The 19970-nt window shown below is 43.2% G+C and overlaps 1 protein-coding gene across 5 annotated transcripts in view; it reads right to left on the bottom strand.

Annotated features, from left to right (window-relative positions):
- The window catches only part of FAM53A (family with sequence similarity 53 member A), a 64405-nt gene extending 44910 nt beyond the window's left edge, over positions 1 to 19495 (bottom strand). For 2 of the 5 annotated variants that reach the window (XM_040419231.1, XM_040419235.1), the window contains exon 1: positions 15386 to 15473. The gene's annotated coding sequence lies outside the window, so the exon portion shown is untranslated. The other 3 variants (XM_040419232.1, XM_040419233.1, XM_040419234.1) reach the window with 3 other exon arrangements.
- Between the last annotated feature and the right edge of the window lie 475 nt (positions 19496 to 19970).

Genomic DNA, 19970 nt, shown 5'->3' with positions numbered 1-19970 from the left:
GAGACACCTACAACTTTGTGGTTTCTGCAGCGTAAAATATGTGACATGTGTCAAGTTTCGCTCTGTGACGGCTGCTGAACACCAATACACCCACACCCTACTGAAGTGGAATACCTCAGTGGAAATCAGAAAATACAGTCTCACAAATATGCAATATAAGACTAACTGTCCTACCATGAAGCTCACATCATACGGGGGCTCATAAGAATACACCTTATACAGCTTTTTTTTTTTTAGGTATGTACAGAGGAAGGAGTGGCTGCATGAAGTTCTATCATAGGGCCATCATCGACACGGCCTGCCATAAAACTGCTACGTGACTCCAAAGAGAATGACCGCATCACTAGCACTTTTTTCAGCTCGGCTCATTTATCAAGACTGTCTAAAGCCAAATGTTTGTTTGACCGACAGCTCGGCTAGGGGAGAGGTGAGAAAGCTACAACCACACAATTACCTCCGGTGGTAGCTTATCTACTGAGAAAAAAAAGGGTAAGACATGTTGAAATTCACTATGACCAATCCTCCTTTCACATAACATCTGTGAAGGTCCCCATACACAGTACATGATTAACCGATCTTGCTGAAATCTAAGCTTGTCGACCACTGCAACCAAAGATCAGCTTCAATTTCTTAAAGGGGTTCTCATGAAAACAACATATGGACATTTAAACTATATCATTTAGGTCAGCCTGTACGCTGACACACTATACTTTGGGGGCAGAAGACACTCAGCATTCTGCTGAAGGGTGCCTCTGTCAACCCCGCCGCAGTACAGACAAGTTTTTCGCTAGAGGCAAAATGTCCACAAAAACCACCAAAATAAAACACACACCTGGGAGTCAAGCAGCACATGCTTCACCAATGTCACTATGCAACAAATTAGTCTGAGGTGCCACCTCTTCAGGGCGGCAGTTCTCCAAATTAAACTTGCTCTTAGGATCCAATAATGAAGTGAACTCAAAAATTCAGAAAGCGATGCACAAAGTAGCTCCAGTTCCCCGATGTGGTCTCGGACTTCTGAATGACTAAATGAAATGTGGAGGGGGAAAAAAAAAAACACTTTCCAGCTCCACTGAATGCCTGGCTGCGATCCCAACAACCCACTCATTCTTACTGCTTACAAGTGTAATGGTAAAGTTTTCCACTCTCACACAAATTGGTAAAGCCCATATAAAAGCTGAAACAACACGAACATCTTATTTCCCATTTGTGAGGCTTTTAATAATTCATCTTAGTTTCTATATTTTAATTTTATTTCATAAAGTAAAAATTTTTTTTTTAATTTATTTCCACTAACTATACTAGCCCCTCTGATCCAGCTCTGCCCTTACTTCCTCTCCCCGGGCTGCTGCTGCCAATGACATATTGTTGTGGATGCAGCAGAGACACTCCGCATACCGCTGCAGCCAATCACTGGCCTCAGTATTGTATGGCTCCTTTAAAGGGGTTGTCCCACAAAAAATATTTTGCACTTTTTAAACCAGCACCTGGATCTGAGTACTTGCCTGTAATTAAAAAAGTAGCACAGCCAGTGTAATAATTGTATAGCGCCACCTGCTGTTTGTTCTTTCCTTTATTTCTCCATCTGTGTTCAGGTAGACGCACCTGCTCAGTTCTATCCTTCAACTGCCACCAGCCGCATGACAAGATGTGACAGTTGCAGAGAGAGAGCTGTAGCGGATAGGAAACGCCCCCTGGAGCTATGAGAGGAAGAAAGCTGCAGCAGGAAGGACACACCCACTGAGCTGCTAGCTTGAAATAAATCTAGAAGTGGCAATTAGAGGAATAAATTGGGGGGGGGGGGGGGGGGTCTCTGGATCCATGGGAGGTACAGGGCTAGTCATGTACTATATGAAGTCACTTTCATTTTTACATTAAAGATAATATAACCTCTTTAATGAATTTTTTGTTCTTGTGGTTGAACCTTCCATTTTAATTTTTTTTAGAAAAGCCAAGCTCTAAATAAAAATATATATATATATATATAAAAAAAACGAAAAAGTTCAGTGGCAGCACCGTCAGAGGAAAAGCTATGGGTGCAGGGCTTGTGGCTTGCCTCCATGCCGTACATTGTGGTGTTGATCGCCATTGTGTATATTGTGAGATTCGTGTATAAGACAACAAAACTTGTTTTTTTCTAATATCTTTGATTCATTTTGTATAATCGTTATATTTATTTTTTCTTTTTCTTTCTTTCCTCTTTTTTTAGTCTGCGGTAGGTGGGCCACGGAGCATGGAGTGAGGAGATATGAGGCTGTAGGTGTGGACGGCAAGCCTTCACATGGATAGTCTCCTTTTGTCAGTACATCCTTATGCTTGTAGAGGCATTTGGGTGCCTTTGTGATGACAGTCTGTTGTGTACATAATAGGTGTACAGGAGGAGATCCCTCCCCTATGGGGTGGCTATGAGTGGGTATTGATCACGGATACAGTGTGACCCCACACTCACGTGTGGGTGCGCAACTGATCTGGGACCGCGGAAGTGGGCGGCAGCTTTGTTGTTGTGGTGTCCCGTTTCTGCACTCACTCAGCCACCAATATAGGATTTAGGAGCACTGTTATGTGCCCCCACCTTAATTTGTTATTCATCGGCTGTGACTAACAGAGGTCCCTGGCAATGCAGGCAGGATGCCCTGATCCAAGATGGCGTAAGAGTCATCAGAAGGCCAATGCGCAGCTGCGGTTTTACAGGCACATCGCCACCCGGAAGTACGGCATGTACGTCACTGTGACATGCGCAGTCACACCACAGGCACGCCGCACCGCATGTATCATGACAGCCATGTATGTTTTGCATCCTCCTTCACCCTCCGTCTGCCGGACCTACGTAGTAAGCACTTAAGCACTTTATCAGCGTACACAGCTGACATCACTTACTGTATGATTGGTAATTATGAAGTTCTCTTATGTTTTTGCATAATTCACTGTATGCTATATGTATTTTTTATTATTCACTCACTATATGATCATGCACTGTTTTTTAATCTTGTGATTTAGTGTAATTCTATATGCACTGTATTTTAGATTTGATTATCTCAATTATTATGTATTGAGCACACCTGTATTGCACAATGATTGTATTCACTTACTGGCATATATACTCTGTGTTTTGTCTGTACACACCGCTTGAGAAAGGCTCACACATTGAGCCGAAACGTCGCCTGTCCCATATGGGTAATTAAAGTTTTTTCTTCTTTTACTTTCTGGAGTGCTGCCCTTTTTTGCAATTTTATATATATATATATATATATATATATATATATATATATATATATATATATATATATATATACACCCTTAATGCTAATACACATATAAAAGCTACATAGGTGATAAAAAAAAGCACTAGAGAAACATTACAAAAAAACTATAAAATTGGCCACGTTGCCCATGGAGGTCTCGACTGTCTTTGAATCTTATTTTTTACTTACTATGTATTTGTTATGTAATAAAATAAAAAAATTTACATCATTTTTTTTAAAATAATAATGCAATCCAAGTGCATCTATGAGCATATAATCCAGTTTTGCTTATAAGGAAATTTTTGCAAGAAAATTTGCACATTTTTGAGCTTGGATGACCCGACGTAACCTATTTAAATTCCACTATGTACTTGCAAGGAGCGATTTACATTGCAGCACTACAAATCCTTGGGTGATGAAACCATATGCAAACAATGTACTACGTTACACAGTGGCTGAATGGCTGGGAGACTGGAAGAAGAAAAAACATTTGCTTTTTGAGTAATTTAACAGGTAAACCATATTTTTTTTTAGACATCAATAAAAATTTAAATTCACGTTCACAAGATGTATGTACAATGGTCGAGATTCCAAAAGACATACTGTAACATTCAAATATGAGCAAACAAGAACCTGAAAGGGACCGGCTGCCTACGCACTGCAGCAGCCATTTTATGGCTATGGGTTGGGAGCACCAAAATGGCCGCTTAAAGGGGGTCATCCAGGTTCTCAGAACATATAGCCTATCCTTAGGCTAGGTCATGAATATTAGATCGAAGGGGGTGAGTGTGACCAAGGGGTTCACACAAGCTGGAACAATTTTAGAACGGATCCTGAAGGACTCAATGACTTATAATGGGGATCTGGGGGGCAGAGTAAGTTATTCTTTCAAAAGGGGTCAGTGCGCTAAGGGGCTCCAGGAGAAAGCAGAGTATAAGCGCTCGGCTATCTCTGGCAGCCCCATAGAGCTGAACAGAGCAGCAATGCACATGTGTGACCACCGTTCTATTCATACGAGGGGAGCACTGGCCACCGTTCTTGTGATGATGGAGGGCCCAGCAGTTGGACCTCCATCGGTCAGACCTTTATGCCCTATCCTGTGAATAGGGGAGAAGTTGTCCTAATGGGACAATCTCTTCAAAGGAACACTCCGGGGAAGACACTTATGCCTAAATGCATAGCTTGTATGAAACCCCAAAAAGCTTATACTTGCGTCAAAGCAATGGCTCCTCAGGCTGTGCTCTAGGCTTAAAGGGGGTTTTAGGACTAGAAAAACATGGCTACTGTCTTCTAAAAACTGTCTTCATTTACATCTAAATGTACATTCTAAAAAAGTTTAGAATTCAAAATGTACATTCTAAAAAAGTTTAGAATTCAAAATGTACATTCTAAAAAAGTTTAGAATTCAAAAAATGTATATTCTAAAAATAGTCTTTTGCATCAGTCCACAGAGTGTTTGTGTGGTATCGCAGCTCCCCTGCCAATATACAATCCGTGTACAAGTATGGCATACCGTATTTTTCTAATCCAGGGCTACCCCTTAAACATATAGTACGAGTCCTTCCCCAGAGTGTTCCTTTAAGGCTGACTAAGGCCACGCAAGGGTATCAAGGTCAAGTGCCTCGGGCCATGCCAGCTGATCTAACTTTTGAAATACAAGCCATCAATGAACGAGGAAGTCTGGTCTGAACAGATTGCCCTTCTAAAAATACCGTAGAGATCAGCAAGGAAGTCTGCCCAAGAGAGATCGTGACTTCTACTATGATAATTACACTTTTTTTTAATATCTGCCACAAAAATATGCATTTACCGGTAAGGCTACTTTCACACTAGCATTAAAGTTTTCCGGTATTGAGTTCCGTCATAGGGGCTCAATACCGGAAAAAAACGCATCAGTTTTGTCCTAATGCATTCTGAATGAAAAGCAATCTATTCAGTATGCCTTCCGTCTCTTTTACGGTATTTGGCCGGAGAAAATACCACAGCATGCTGGTTTATTTTTTTCCGGCCAAAATTCCGGAACACTTCCATTGAAATGTATTAATGCCGGAACCGGTACCTAGTGTTCAGGAAATTGCTGCATTGACTCATGTGCAGACCTTTAAAAATGTGAAAAAAATAAATACCGGATCCGTTTTTCCGGATGACACCGGAGAGACGGATCCGGTATTTCAATGCATTTGTCAGACGGATGCGCAAACAAATGATATCAGCTTGCATACGGTTGTCCGGATCCGGCAGGCAGTTACGGTAACGGATCTGCCTGCCGGATTCTTCTAACGCTAGTGTGAAAGTACCCTAAGCCGTTTTTCAAATTTTGGATTCTGTATTTTACAAAACTGTATAAAAAGAGTAGATTTTCCATGATAATTTGGCCAATAGGAGGCAGAGCTTATTTTTGTTATTTATGTACAGAACAAGGATGTCGTGTCAATTGCTGACATTGATTTTTTTTTTATACCTTTTCGTTTTACTTTTTTTATTATTACAAATTGTGCAACGCACCTGTTACGCCTAAGCATTGTCAGCAGATTGCTCTCAAGATGAGTAAAAACAGAACTGAAAGCTGCCCTGCCCTATAGTACTACCCCTCAAAGTTCAACTGCTGCTCCACTGTAGCAGAGTTGTGGGCGAGGAGGGCCATCACACCCTGCAGTAAAGATTACCGAGTAGCACGGAAGGCAGGTGATTTTTGGCATGTTTCACCTTTTGACAGGAGCGTTTTACCTGTCCAGACATTTGGCTGACGGGGTAAACACATCAAACAGATGGCATATTGTGCACAGTGGATTACAAAATTGTGGTGGGAGGGTAGGGTACGTCAAAGGCTGACAGCTGGTGAACACTAAGAACTTAATTTTGTTAAAAAAAAAATTTGAACAGTCAAAATGCGCAAGTTGAAGCATTCATCGTGCTCCCAGTGACAAAAAGACTAATTTCAATGAAAAAAATTCAGCCAAAAATGTTTTCAGTAAATGGCCCTCGAGGTTCCTCATCACAACTTGCGAATGTTTTCTCGGCACCGTAACTGTGTCCTTCTCAACCAATCAGACATGAAAGTTTTATTAATCTTCCCCAAATGTCCTCTACTATTTTCTCTCTCTGGGGAGGGGGGACGACGACACATAAATTAGGGGATGAAAATCAAAATGGCCACCATCACAGTACTCTTACGGCGTCTGAATGTCTAATCTACCCAAGTGTGACTAGAACAAAATGGCTGCCACTGTATATTACTAGTAAACGGCAGGTTTCACTGACTGGTGCCCTAAAGCGTGGGGTCCAAGCAGCGTGCTAAAAAGTATAATACAGCATAGTGTGGTATAGTACCACATAGTCAAAACTTATTCATACAGTATAATGTCTCCTTGTGGCCCTCGTATAGTATAATGTCTCCTTGTGGCTGCCCCAATACAGTAAAACGTCTCCTTGTGGCTGCCCCAATACAGTAAAACGTCTCCTTGTGGCTGCCCCAATACAGTAAAACGTCTCCTTGTGGCTGCCCCAATACAGTAAAACGTCTCCTTGTGGATGCCCCAATACAGTAAAACGTCTCCTTGTGGCTGCCCCATACAGCATAACGTCTCCTTGTGGCTGCCCCATACAGCATAACGTCTCCTTGTGGCTGCCCCATACAGCATAACGTCTCCTTGTGGCTGCCCCATACAGCATAACGTCTCCTTGTGGCTGCCCCATACAGCATAACGTCTCCTTGTGGCTGCCCCATACAGCATAACGTCTCCTTGTGGCTGCCCCATACAGCATAACGTCTCCTTGTGGCTGCCCCATACAGCATAACGTCTCCTTGTGGCTACCCCATACAGCATAACGTCTCCTTGTGGCTGCCCCATACAGCATAACGTCTCCTTGTGGCTGCCCCATACAGCATAACGTCTCCTTGTGGCTGCCCCATACAGCATAACGTCTCCTTGTGGCTGCCCCATACAGCATAACGTCTCCTTGTGGCTGCCCCATACAGCATAACGTCTCCTTGTGGCTGCCCCATACAGCATAACGTCTCCTTGTGGCTGCCCCATACAGCATAACGTCTCCTTGTGGCTGCCCCATACAGCATAACGTCTCCTTGTGGCTGCCCCATACAGCATAACGTCTCCTTGTGGCTGCCCCATACAGCATAACGTCTCCTTGTGGCTGCCCCATACAGCATAACGTCTCCTTGTGGCTGCCCCATACAGCATAACGTCTCCTTGTGGCTGCCCCATACAGTATAACGTCTCCTTATGGCTGCCCCATACAGTATAACGTCTCCTTGTGGCTGCCCCATACAGTATAACGTCTCCTTGTGGCTGCCCCATACAGTATAACGTCTCCTTGTGGCTGCCCCATACAGTATAACGTCTCCTTGTGGCTGCCCCATACAGTATAACGTCTCCTTGTGGCTGCCCCATACAGTATAACGTCTCCTTGTGGCTGCCCCATACAGTATAACGTCTCCTTGTGGCTGCCCCCATACAGTGTAACGTCTCCTTGTAGCTGCCCCCATACAGTATAACGTCTCCTTGTGGCTGCCCCCATACAGTATAACGTCTCCTTGTGGCTGCCCCCATACAGTATAACGTCTCCTTGTGGCTGCCCCCATACAGTATAACGTCTCCTTGTGGCTGCCCCCATACAGTATAACGTCTCCTTGTGGCTGCCCCCATACAGTATAACGTCTCCTTTCTTAATAGCGTTATCGTCTAAATATTTTTGATATCGCCCAACCCTAGAAGAGGGTTCTTTACGGTAAGAGCAGTGAGACTATGGAACTCTCTGCCTGAGGAGGTGGTGATGGTGAGTACAATAAAGGAATTCAAGAGGATGTATTTCTGGAGCGTAATAATATTACAGGTTATAGCTACTAGAGAGGGGTCGTTGATCCAGGGAGTTATTCTGATTGCCTGATTGGAGACGGGAAGGAATTTTTTTCCCCTTAAGTGGGGAAAATTGGCTTCTACTGGATTAACTTGCACGATGACAGGCCGAACTGGATGGCCTTATATACTATGTTACATAGGGAGGGATAGTACAATGTGGTCCAGAAAGGAGAAGGTAGGTATAACCTATAGTGTGATGTAGTAAAGAATAGTATAGTAAAGAGCATATAATGCAATACAGGGTAATAAAACAATAGTATAATGTGGCATTGGAATGGATAGTAGAATAAGGCCCAGAAAAGGGTAGTCTAGTGTAAACTATAATGTGATATAGTATACAATAGTGTAGTAAACAGTAGTATAAAGTATTATAGAATAGTTTAGTATAGAGTCGTAAACAACAATACAGATAAAAGTATAACTGTATAACTAGTATAGTAACCAGCAGAACATATAATGTGGTAAAGTATAGTGTAGGCAGTATTGTGTAAACTATAGTGCAATGATGAAGCACAGAATAATAGAGTAGTAAACAATAGTACAGAAGCATATATAAATAGTAGTGTAGCATATAACTGCCAAGTACAGTAGTATATAACAGTGAACTATACAATAGTGTATAGAATAGAAAGGGTTGTAGATTACAGCCGTGCACTAAAGATCACTGTAAGGGCGCAATCGCACAACCACACCGTCTTTTGCGGTCTGCAAATTGCTGGATTCGCAAAACACGGATGCCGCCCGTGTGCAATCTGCAAATTGTGGAACGGTCGGCCCATTATAGAAATCGTGGACAAGAATAGGACCTGCTTTGCGGGGCTGCGGAACGGAACGACGGATGCAGACAGCACATAGTGTGCTGTCCACATCTTTACCAGCACCACTTAAAATGAATGGGCCCACACCCATTATGCAATTTTGCAGACTGATTCATAGGGTCGTCTGAATGAGCGCTAATATAGTACATAGTATTATGGGAAGTATTGTGTAGTATAGAACTGTGTACTGTTGTGGAGTACAGTGCATTGTACAACAGTGTAATATAGTAAAGTACAGAGTGATTACAGCATGGAATAGTGACCACCACCCACCCCTGATAACGTATGCGTTCAACTAGAGGGAAAATAGACCAGGACGGCCATAAAATTAAATATAGTCTTCTCACGGCATCCAACATCAGGCCTTCTTCGCCAATACAATAATAAAAAGGGGGAAAACATTTAAACACGCACCATCAACTGTTCCCAATGTGCAACGGATGTCGCTGAATAGTCAGGCCTTACAAGCAGAGACAAGGTCAAGTCTACAAAACACTTTTGCTATTTTAAAGGCTGACATGTCACCAGTAGATATAGCAACATCCAGGAATGGTCCAGGAAGTACCTCATACCTCAGGTCCCTCACAGGCAAAGTCAAGCTAATTACTAAAAAAAGCCAAGTGTTCTCCCCAAGAAGCCACACTAAACACATTTTTGACAGGATAAAAAGTGTCCTCGGTAATACATCTACACTTGGACCATTTTAGGTGGACGTCAAGTGTAATCTCCCCAAATGTCACATCCTAATTTGTCCCTAAAGGTTAAAATAAAATAAAAATAAGGAACGGATCCGGCCTGATATTTGTTTTTCCTCTGCTTCCTGCATGGACTACACATTCACATCGGCAAAGAAGCTGGTTGAGATCTCCCTGGTGTTATTGGAACATATTTCGGATTCATGACCTGCTATGTCTACTACAACTCAATGGAATATTTCAGCAGAGGTTTGACACGTCGCTCTCAGCTTTGCAAGTCAGAACCGTAAAAGTAACTGACGGGAAGATGAAGGCTTCTTGAGTAAATCTTTCATTTAGACTTGTACACTAAGGTGTAAAGAATGCTCTGACCTCGCGAAAAGCCTCCGAGCTTCATACTTGAAGTATACATACTTCTCTACAATACTCATACGTACAATGCAGGGGGCCAAAAACACAAACACTGGAAAAACCAACCATGGGACGTTTAGCAGTCTGACTAACCCAAAAATTTAAAGGGATTTTCCACTTTTATGTCAAAGATATTTCCTCGTAAATAGTTCTGTAGCTTCCTAATAGACTTCTTTACTATAATCCAGATTTATGTGTCTAAAAAGTGCCAAAATTTGCATAACAAGGCTGTACCCAACTTTTGCAACTTGTAGAAAAGGGGGGTGGTTTAACAGGAACGGTGTGGCTTAATGGGAAAGAGGTGTGTCCTAAAATGCACCATTTTGCTCCAAAACTGTGCCGTAATTCAGACCTAAAATTCTGTGACTAGAGCAGGCATGGACAACCTGTGGCTCTCCAGCTGTTGTAAAACTACAATTCCCACCATGCCCTGCTGTAGGCTGATAGCTGTTGGCCGCCCGGGCATGCTGGGAGTTGTAGTTTTGCAACATCTGGAGAGCCTCAGGTTGGCCATACCTGGACTAGAGTGTCTATCCCTGAACTATATTTATCACCCCGTCTGAGCACCTGAGATAAATCTGGGGCAGGTCTAGACCATCTACGTTTAACGAGTACCTAATGTGTATGGGGGCCACAAGACTCTTCCTCAAAAGCGGATTTCCAGGGAAAGATGGACTGGGCACATAGGATTTTAAATTGTTTGATCCTTTGTTTCCACAGGAGACAAGCTTATTCCCTTCTCTATATTGAAGCCAAGCATGCATGTCTCTCAGAAGTTATTTTCTACAACAAGCTCATCCTTTGTTATATACTCTTCCATGAATCAGCCCCGCAAAAAACGAGATGACTTGTAAGTCCAGGTTAAAGTATGGAGGCATCAAATTCCACGGGCCTTGTAGGCCTCAGAGCATAAGTGGCCTTGTTGCCATAGAAACCAATAAGAGTTTAGCTTTTTTTTTTAAACCTGCACTAAAATACATGTAAGCATGACTCTGATTGGTCGCTGTAAGTATCAAGACTACTCCTGCTCTGAGACATGAAGATGCCGGTCTCGTCCGTGGACGTTAAGTTAACCCACAGTCCCTTAAGTTGCCATGGCCACAATCTGAATTAATGTGTATACTGGGCGTGCATTTATAATACCACAGAGACACCCCTTTAAGTGACTAGATCAGGATACATAAAGCACATGAGTAATATCATCACTAAGCGGAGAGAGCCCGAGCGAAGGAATGTGTTTAGAGGGAAAGTAATCGCATTCTCCATGTTTACAAGGGGAATTCCAAATTATAATGGAACCTAAGGACCAGTGACAAACACAGGGACATTTGCACATTAATCCTTTGGACAACTCCCAGCCGCACCTCTACTGATGCATAGCTAGCTCGGGGTTGCCATTCAGGGCTCTGGGAAAGCCGGGTTAGAGTCAGCTGCCACCCAAGATTTCTTCATATGACTGCTTTAGGCCTCTAGTCACAATACTTCTGGGTCACCATCGAGTTCTTTAAATTACCTGAGGGAAGGAGGCAGGTCGCGAGCCTTGTTCAAATACTCAACATATTTGTGGTCACAAGCACAACCCACTTTGGGCCTACCAAAGAAAAGACTGAGGGCTCATCTTCCTGCTCTCCAGAACATGCCTGGAACTCATCAGCCATGTTATGGCTGAAGCCCATCATAATGTCAAGACACTGTATCCAACAGAAGATCTTCCTGACCTCTTGTGGGTCAACCCAACCATGCCAGAACAAAACATGGACCCCAATGGTGGGCTGCATGTCAGGTCACACCACACACTAAGATGATCCCAAATGTGACGTAACAGAGCAGTCACAATCCAACTGGAGGCCATAGTAGCTGTTTGAAGGCCACACATTCTCCTGCTTACTATAGGGGATATGCAAATGACTGCAATAATCATCTAGCGCAGGGATACTCATCCTGTGGCCCACCAGCTGTTGCAAAACTACAACTCCCAACATGCCCTAATAGCTGTACGCTTTCCAGGCATGCTGGGAGCTTTAGTTTATGGGCAGCATAGACTTCTATTATGACAGAATGCAAAACGGAATGCCTCTTATAGAATTACGTTATGGTCCGTGGTAGCGGAATGCATAACAAGATTCTTCGATAACCCGAACTTTGGATGCCAAACTTAAAACACAAGTTCGCTCAACACTATAGATAACCCCTTAAAGGCTATGTCTATGGTGACCAACAGATGCATGAATCTGCTCCTGCTGCCCTTAAAGGGATTATCCGGTTTCAGGACAAAATGGGACAACTCTCCGGATCAAGCTGAAAAGAAGACTAGATAAGTACTTACCTGCCAGATGCCGTTCTGGTTCTCCTGGCAAGGCTCCATTTAGCCAGCTGCAATGGTGACAACACGCCGGCATAATGGACCGCTGCAGCCAATCACTGGCCTCTTCGGGTGGACCGCTAGGGCCAACAGTGAGGCTGCATGTGTTGTCAACATGATATTACCACTGCAGCGGTGTGGGATCTAGCAGGTAAGTACTTGCCTGTTCTTCATAGGACTTGATCCAGAGGGTTGTCTGGTTTCATCCTGAAGCCAAATAACCCTTTTAAGAACATAGTAAACATAGAAACCCCAGGATCCAAAATTACAGATCCAAGTCCAAGTTCCTCCATATGTAAAAGTTTAGGAAACAATTTTCCAAAAATATTCATAACGATATAAAAGTTCATGTCAACTGATTAAAAAGAAGTACTAGGAAAAAAAATCTCGAAAATGAAACTAAATCTTTATTTTTTTTCCCCCACATCTCGCTGCAGTCCTTAAATGATTTACACGGTGCGGCAAATCCTGTAGCAGAAAGGAGGTTTTGTAAGGGGTTGAGGGGCGAATACTGAATCTGTTTAGCACACTTTTTTTTTACAAGGTGATACATAGGGCTTGCTGCCATGCTCATAAAACTGCCCTGAAACAGAGACAGCACTGGAAAAAGGAAAAGATTTCATACTAATTAAGAACATTTCCAAAAAAATTAAAGTTGCCACATATATACTAAAAATAAGAAAAAAATAAAAAAATATATATATCATTTTTCAAAATAGATTTTCGACCCATTCAAATCCATTACAGGGCCATTTTATCTTAGGAGGAAAGCCAACATAAGCCAAACAATAACCTCCTGGCGCGCCCCCCCCCCCCCCCCCCCCACCTCCAGAAACATGAACACATGTTCCAACCTAACATGATCCTGAAAAAACGTGGTCTCTCCAAGCTGAACATGGATTAAATTAGAGCACTTCACCGCAGACGTTAGCGAGTCCTCAATGTAAACAGTTTCCATTCCCCCCTCTCCATGTCGATTTGCAGGTTCTGGTTTGTGTTAAAACCTTCATCCCCCCCCTTCAACCACCACCACTTTCCAGGACTATAATTGACAACTTAAAAAGTAAAAGTTTTTGGACAAAAAAAAAAAAATTTAAAAAAGAAGAATATAAAACTATAGGCTCCTTTAAAAATAAAAAAATGTCCGAAAACACAGATGTTAGGAATATGCTCTACGCATGGAAAACCACGAAATCACAGGGTTGCTTACCCCGGTAAAAGCAACTCGAGGAAAGGCCGAGCCTGCTCGCCAACGGCAAGGCACTTATTAATGGCAAATCAGCTTGGCTAGAGAAAAGCACACAGTCGATGGAGCCAGCTGGTGTTTTAGAGAGCATCCCAAGGCCTACAGAGAAAACCAAAAAATTCTACAAACCAACCTGGACCTACCTTGACATCTTAAAGCTTTTCTACCCGGCTGCTATAAATATACAAGCATGGGAGCTGTGTACTGTCAGTTTCATGATGTCACGTCTCACCCAGCATAACCCCTCGCTCTCGGGAAAGAAAAAAAAAAAAAAGAAAAAAAATCAGCTGCTGCTTGTGTTTGCCTTCACGGAAATCCCCATTGTGGTGACACAAGGAGACATAAGTCTTACGGACAAGGCCTGAAGAAGCCCACCGGTGGGTGGCCAGCCCATCGGGGGTTAAACGGCAAGGGATCTGACCAGCGCTCTTGCGTTAGGATCGTCCTCCGACCACAGAGTCGCTTAACTGGTTAACGGCTCCCGAGGCAATTTTTTCTTTCATTTAACAGAAATACTTCTGTTTTTCCTCCCACCGCAGCTGGCCCTACCACAGGACAATGCAGCGTGAAAAAATTACCATACTCGTCCCTGTCCGAACAGGATGTCAGCAACAATCCATCCAGGATTTTTTTTTTAAATAAAAAAATAAAAGCCATCATAAATATAGGGGGCACCAACACGGGCGTCAACGGTTACCCATTTAAAGGATACGTCGCAAGTTAGTTTTTTAGGATTTTGTGCGATTTACAATGCAGGTCTAGACATTTTTTGAAACAAAAGCGACTAAAAATGACCTTGTTTTATTACACATTCGGATTCTAAAGGCATGACGAGTCGATGTGACAAAAATATAAAGATATATCTAGACTAAGGGTCCATTCACACGTCCGTATGTGTTTTGCGGATCTGTAAAACACCGGCAATGTGCGTTCCGCATTTTGCGGACCGCACATCGCCGGCACTCTCTCAGAAAATGCCTTTTCTTGACCGCAATTGCGGATAACAATAGGACATGTTCTATTTTTTTGCGGATCCGCAAGTGCGGATCCGGACAGCACATTCCGTCCCCATTGAAAGTGTCCGCACCTGTTCCGCAAAATTTGCGGAACGGATGCGGACCCATTTTGCGGACGTGTGAATGGACCCTTAGGGCTCATGCACACAAACTTTTTTGAATTCCGTATAAGGGGCCTTTTTTTGCGTTCCATATATGGTCCGTATACGGAACCATTCATTTCAATGGTTGCGCAAAAAAAACTGAAGTTACTCCGTGTGCATTCCGTTTCCGTATTGCCGTTCCGTTGAAAGATAGAACATGTCCTATTATTGCCCACAAATCACGTTCCGTGACTACATCAAAGTCAATGGGTCCGCAAAAAAAAAAAAAAACGGAACACATACGAAATGCACTCCGTATGTCTTCCGTATCGGTTCCGTTTTTGCGGAACCATCTATTGAACATGTAATTACTGTATACTGTATATGCCATACGGAAAAACTGAACAGAAAAACAGAACTGAACCGGAAACATTACTAAAACAAAAAATGGAAAAACAGATCCAATAAAAACGGCCCGCAAAACACTGAAAACGCCATACGGTCGTGTGCATGAGCCCTTAAAGAGAGAAAAGAAGGATAAAGAGAAGGGATCTGCAGGCACTACGAGGGGTAGTCTATATGCTACACGTACAGGCTGTGGGAAGCAGCCCTAGCCCTGGTAAGAACATGTGTACCTGTGCAGCACTGCTTGCCTTCCCCTGGCTGCTGCTACTGCTGCTTTCCCCTTGGCTGCTTCCATGCATATGACCACACAGCCTCAGCACACGAAACAAATAAAAAGAACTATTCACTTACACGCCTCCCCCCCCCTCCTCCTTTGGTGATGCCCACTTTTGCCTGATTGGCTGACGCCACTTCCAAGGACTTATATTTTTTTTTTTTTTTTTTTTTTTTTTAAACTGCACAACTTTATCACTGCGAAGACAACAGCATCAATGCATCACCCAGCAAGGCTGCAGCTCAGGAGGGGCATGCCCATTACTCAGCATTTACACAAGCAATTTCCCCGAGCACTGCGTCAGGGTGCAAGGGTGAAAATGTGACCAGCATGGCGTGGACAACTTATCGGAATACATCTTCATATGGCAACGCTGTTGTCGTGAAAATTATTTTTACTGTCACAGGCAACGTAGTACAGAGACAGGAAAACTCCTTTAATCCGGCACTGAATAGTCCAGAATTAGGCCTCTAGCACACGACCGTATGTATTTTGCGGTCCACATAAAAAAACAGATCCGCAAAAAATAAGGAACAGAACAGCTGGCCCCTGATAGAACAGCACTATCCTTGTCCGTAAGGCGGACAATAATAGGACATGTTCTATCTTTTTGCGGAACGGAAATACGGAAACGGAATGCACACGGAGTACCTTCTGTTTTTTTTGCGGACCCATTGAAATGAATGGCTCCGTATATAAAAAAAAAAAAAGACGGAACGGAAACGGAATGAAATGACGTTCGTGTGAAAGAGTCCTTAAAGGGGGATTCCAGTTATAATAACTTATCCCCAGGATGGAGGATAACTATCAGACTGGTGGGGGTCCAACTGTTGGAAACTCCAGTGATCACAAGAATGGGGGCCCCATACTCTGTGGAGACCTCTGAAATGACTGGCCGAAAAAGTGCTTTCACCTATCTCCGGCGCTCCCATAGCAATGGAGGAGAAGCGCGCTTTTCCGACCACCATTTCCGTTGGGGCTCCACAGGGTACATGACCCCTTGTGATCGGTGGAAGTCCTAGCGGTAGGACCCCCACCTATCTGTGGATAGGGGATAACTTGTTATAACCCGTGTGGGGCATCCGTGTCCTGTTATTTCCCATGGAAATCTGTGTTGCCATCCATAGGGCCGTGGATTTTTTCCGTAGTCGTAGTCAGATCTGAGACATGGTCGGCCTTAGATTTCTGCTGCAGATTCAGAGACCAATACACCTCAGATTTTACCGTGTGGACACACACACGGATGAAGCATTGACTGACGTAGGCCGCAACCTTTACTATTGAAGGCTGAACTCTGGTTGCTAATGGCAACAGGGCTACGCCAGGCAGGAATATTTCGGTCATGTACGCGTCACTTAAAGGGGTTGTCATCACATCCAGCCAATCAAATGTATAATGTGGCGCCAACAGATGTCCACTCAACTGCTAAATAGAGCGGGGGGGGGGGGGGGGGGCAATTAGTATGGCGCTCTCCTAGCGTCACCGCCATTTCCCGCTTCCTTCAATCACTTTTTCACAATATTTCCCACTTTTTCAAATCCAAAAACTTGAACAATATAAAAGTAATGTCCTATAATCCAGAAGAGAAAAGCATCATCACGTGTATGTACGGGGATGAGGCCTACACACAGCACGCTTCACCTAAACCTTCTCACGGTCTCCTGGCTGGAATATCCCCAGGAAAAGAGTCTATAAGTACATCAACAGGACGGTATTACAGCGCCACACGGTGGAGAGGCGAGAGCCAGCGCCCTGCCAGACTCCTCCAGCTCTAAGGAGGCCATGAAAGATTTACTGGACAAGTAAGAAGACGGCCTAAAAGAGACTCTGTGTGGAGCCAGCACCAGATATATATATATATACCGTATATATACTGATACCTGCAGCTTTATAACACCAAGATGTTCTGCAGAGCAGCGTAATACTATACATCAATCATAACGTCTGCCAATAAACTAAAGTGCTAACAATCTAGAGAGAGACACATGTAAAATGATAGATGATTGATAGATCTAGAAACAGAAAGGATAGATAGATATGAGATCGATAGGATGGATGGATAGAAGAGATAGACAGAGATAGAAACAGATATAAGATAGGAGATAGATAGATAGATAGATAGGAGATAGATGGATACAGAAAATAGACAGATATAGAAACAGACAGATAGAAGGATAGATATGTGTTAGATAGAGAGATAGATAGATAATAGATAGATAGAAAGATAGATAGATAGATAGATAATAGATAATAGATAGATAATAGATAGATAGATAATAGATAGATAGATAGATAATAGATAGATAGATAATAGATAGGAGATAGATAGATAATAGATAGATAGATAGATATGAGATAGATAGATAATAGATAGATGATAGATCGATAGATAAAAGATAGATAGATAATAGATAGATAATAAATAATAGATAGATAGATAATAGATAGATAGATAGATAGATAGATAAATAGATAGATAATAGATAGATAGATGATAGATAGATAATAGATAAATAGATAGATAGATAATAGATAGATAGATAGATGATAGATAGGAGATAGATAGATAGATAGATAATAGATAATGATAGATAGATAATAGATAGATAGATAGATAGATAGATAGATAATAGATAGATAGATAGATAGATAGATAGATAATAGATAGATAGATAGATATCCAAGCTAAATAAAGGTCAGGACGTGCGCTCTGAACATGCCGGACACTGGTGCAGTATTCGTACCATGAGTAGCCCACACTATAGTAGAAGAATATAACTGTATGAAGATTAGATTGCAAGCTCTACGGGTCACTTCAGGTAATCAGATAACTAATACTCAGCCTCCTGAAGTGATTAATTTCATGCAATTATCTCGATAACAGAAATCTATAATTCTGAGCGGCTGCGATGACAGCAGACAGGCCCCATCCATATGCTCCCTGTCGTGCCCGCTGCGGGTGATAATTATGGGGCGTAGTACAAACCCACCCGGCTGAGGATCACGATTACTGCCCCCTTCTTCCCAGGCTGCGGCACGCTGGGGGTTAATCCTAGGTGTGTGTGTGACCCCAGGAGGGGTGTATGGGAGCAGCTGCTCAGGAGTTGGGTTACACACAGTAATTCTAGACTGCTCCTAATACTCAGGAAGTCCCTGTGTGCAGCCCACTGGCATGAATGGGGGGCCGAGCGGCTACAGGGGGTGCAATGTATACTGATCGCACATGTATGTAGCAGAGCCGACTCTGCAGGACACGGGCCTAAGGCGTGCTGAAAGACAAACTCAGCTCTGCTACATCTATACATGGATAACAGAGAGATGTCAAATGTAGAGATGAAATACACCCTTACAGGAAGGGGCATAGGGTATGGGATGGATGGACGAGAGAGAAAGAGAGAAAGAGAGAAGGAAAGAAAGAGAGAGAAAGAAAGAGAGAAAGAAAAAGGAAAGAAAAGGAAAATAGAAAAAATAATAGATATGATAGAAAGATAAAGAGAAATTATATACATAGAAAATAGATAGCTATAGATATGACAGATATTGATATAAGATAGATATGAGATGGATACATAGATGGATGGATCTAATACACATCTCATGTACTGACAGAAATGCACATAGCAATAATACATCAGCCCAATCATCCTGCCCCTGTGTACATACAGGACATACATGACGCATCCCCCCCGTCCACATGTATATGCGATATATCGCCCAGTGTGCACAGGCCCCAGCAGCCCGCTCCTGCTGCAGCCACATTAGGAGTTTGTGGCCTGACTCGTACTTTCCCATCATCACCACCACCACGCTGCAGTAATGTGCGGCTCTGGAAGATAGAGGTCGCCAGAGAGCTCCAGCTGCTCCTTACATGAGGTCTCCACAACAATAGGCACGCGTTACCTGGCTCCTCACCCAGGAGTGAATGAAGGAACCTCCTGCACTTATACCGGGGTCAGAAGAAGGAAACCAACTGAGAGGACAACCAGCAGAAAGTACTACGAGAGCCGCCGCCGCCCCCCCAGCAGTCTACACACCTCCGCCTGTCCTGATGTCTGGGAACTTCTAAGCAGCAGAGGAGCTGGGCAGACGCTTATAAAACTTCCGGCGATACCATAGTAAAACCAGCAATAGGGGAGGACGTCTGGAATTAATTAAAATGGTTAGAGTGAAATAACGCACCTACGTTTCTAAATATGCAATGCTGCTGAGACAGGGAGTGTGTATTGTAGGACATTTAGAATAGTTCATAATCTTATGGCTTTAACTAAAGAATTGATGTTGGTAAATGAACAGGTTTCCCCCCATAGACGGAGAAAGAATAGTACATCCCGGTTTACAGATTATAAACAAAGAACCTCGTGGGAATCTGGGAGTAGCTGAGTGTGTGATGTGTGCGTGCGAGCGGCTGTGTGCAGGCTGCTCCAAAGTACTACAGGGCTGCTCCAAAGTACTATAGGGCGGCACTACCGTACTACACTGCAGGCTGCTCCAAAGTACTACAGGGCTGCACTACTGTACTACACTGCAGGCTGCTCCATAGT

The sequence above is a fragment of the Bufo bufo genome, chromosome 2 (assembly GCF_905171765.1).
Source record: "Bufo bufo chromosome 2, aBufBuf1.1, whole genome shotgun sequence".
Taxonomy (NCBI): Eukaryota; Metazoa; Chordata; class Amphibia; order Anura; family Bufonidae; genus Bufo; species Bufo bufo.
Note: the sequence above shows the minus strand (reverse complement) of the source record. Positions and strands in the feature narration are given on the sequence as shown.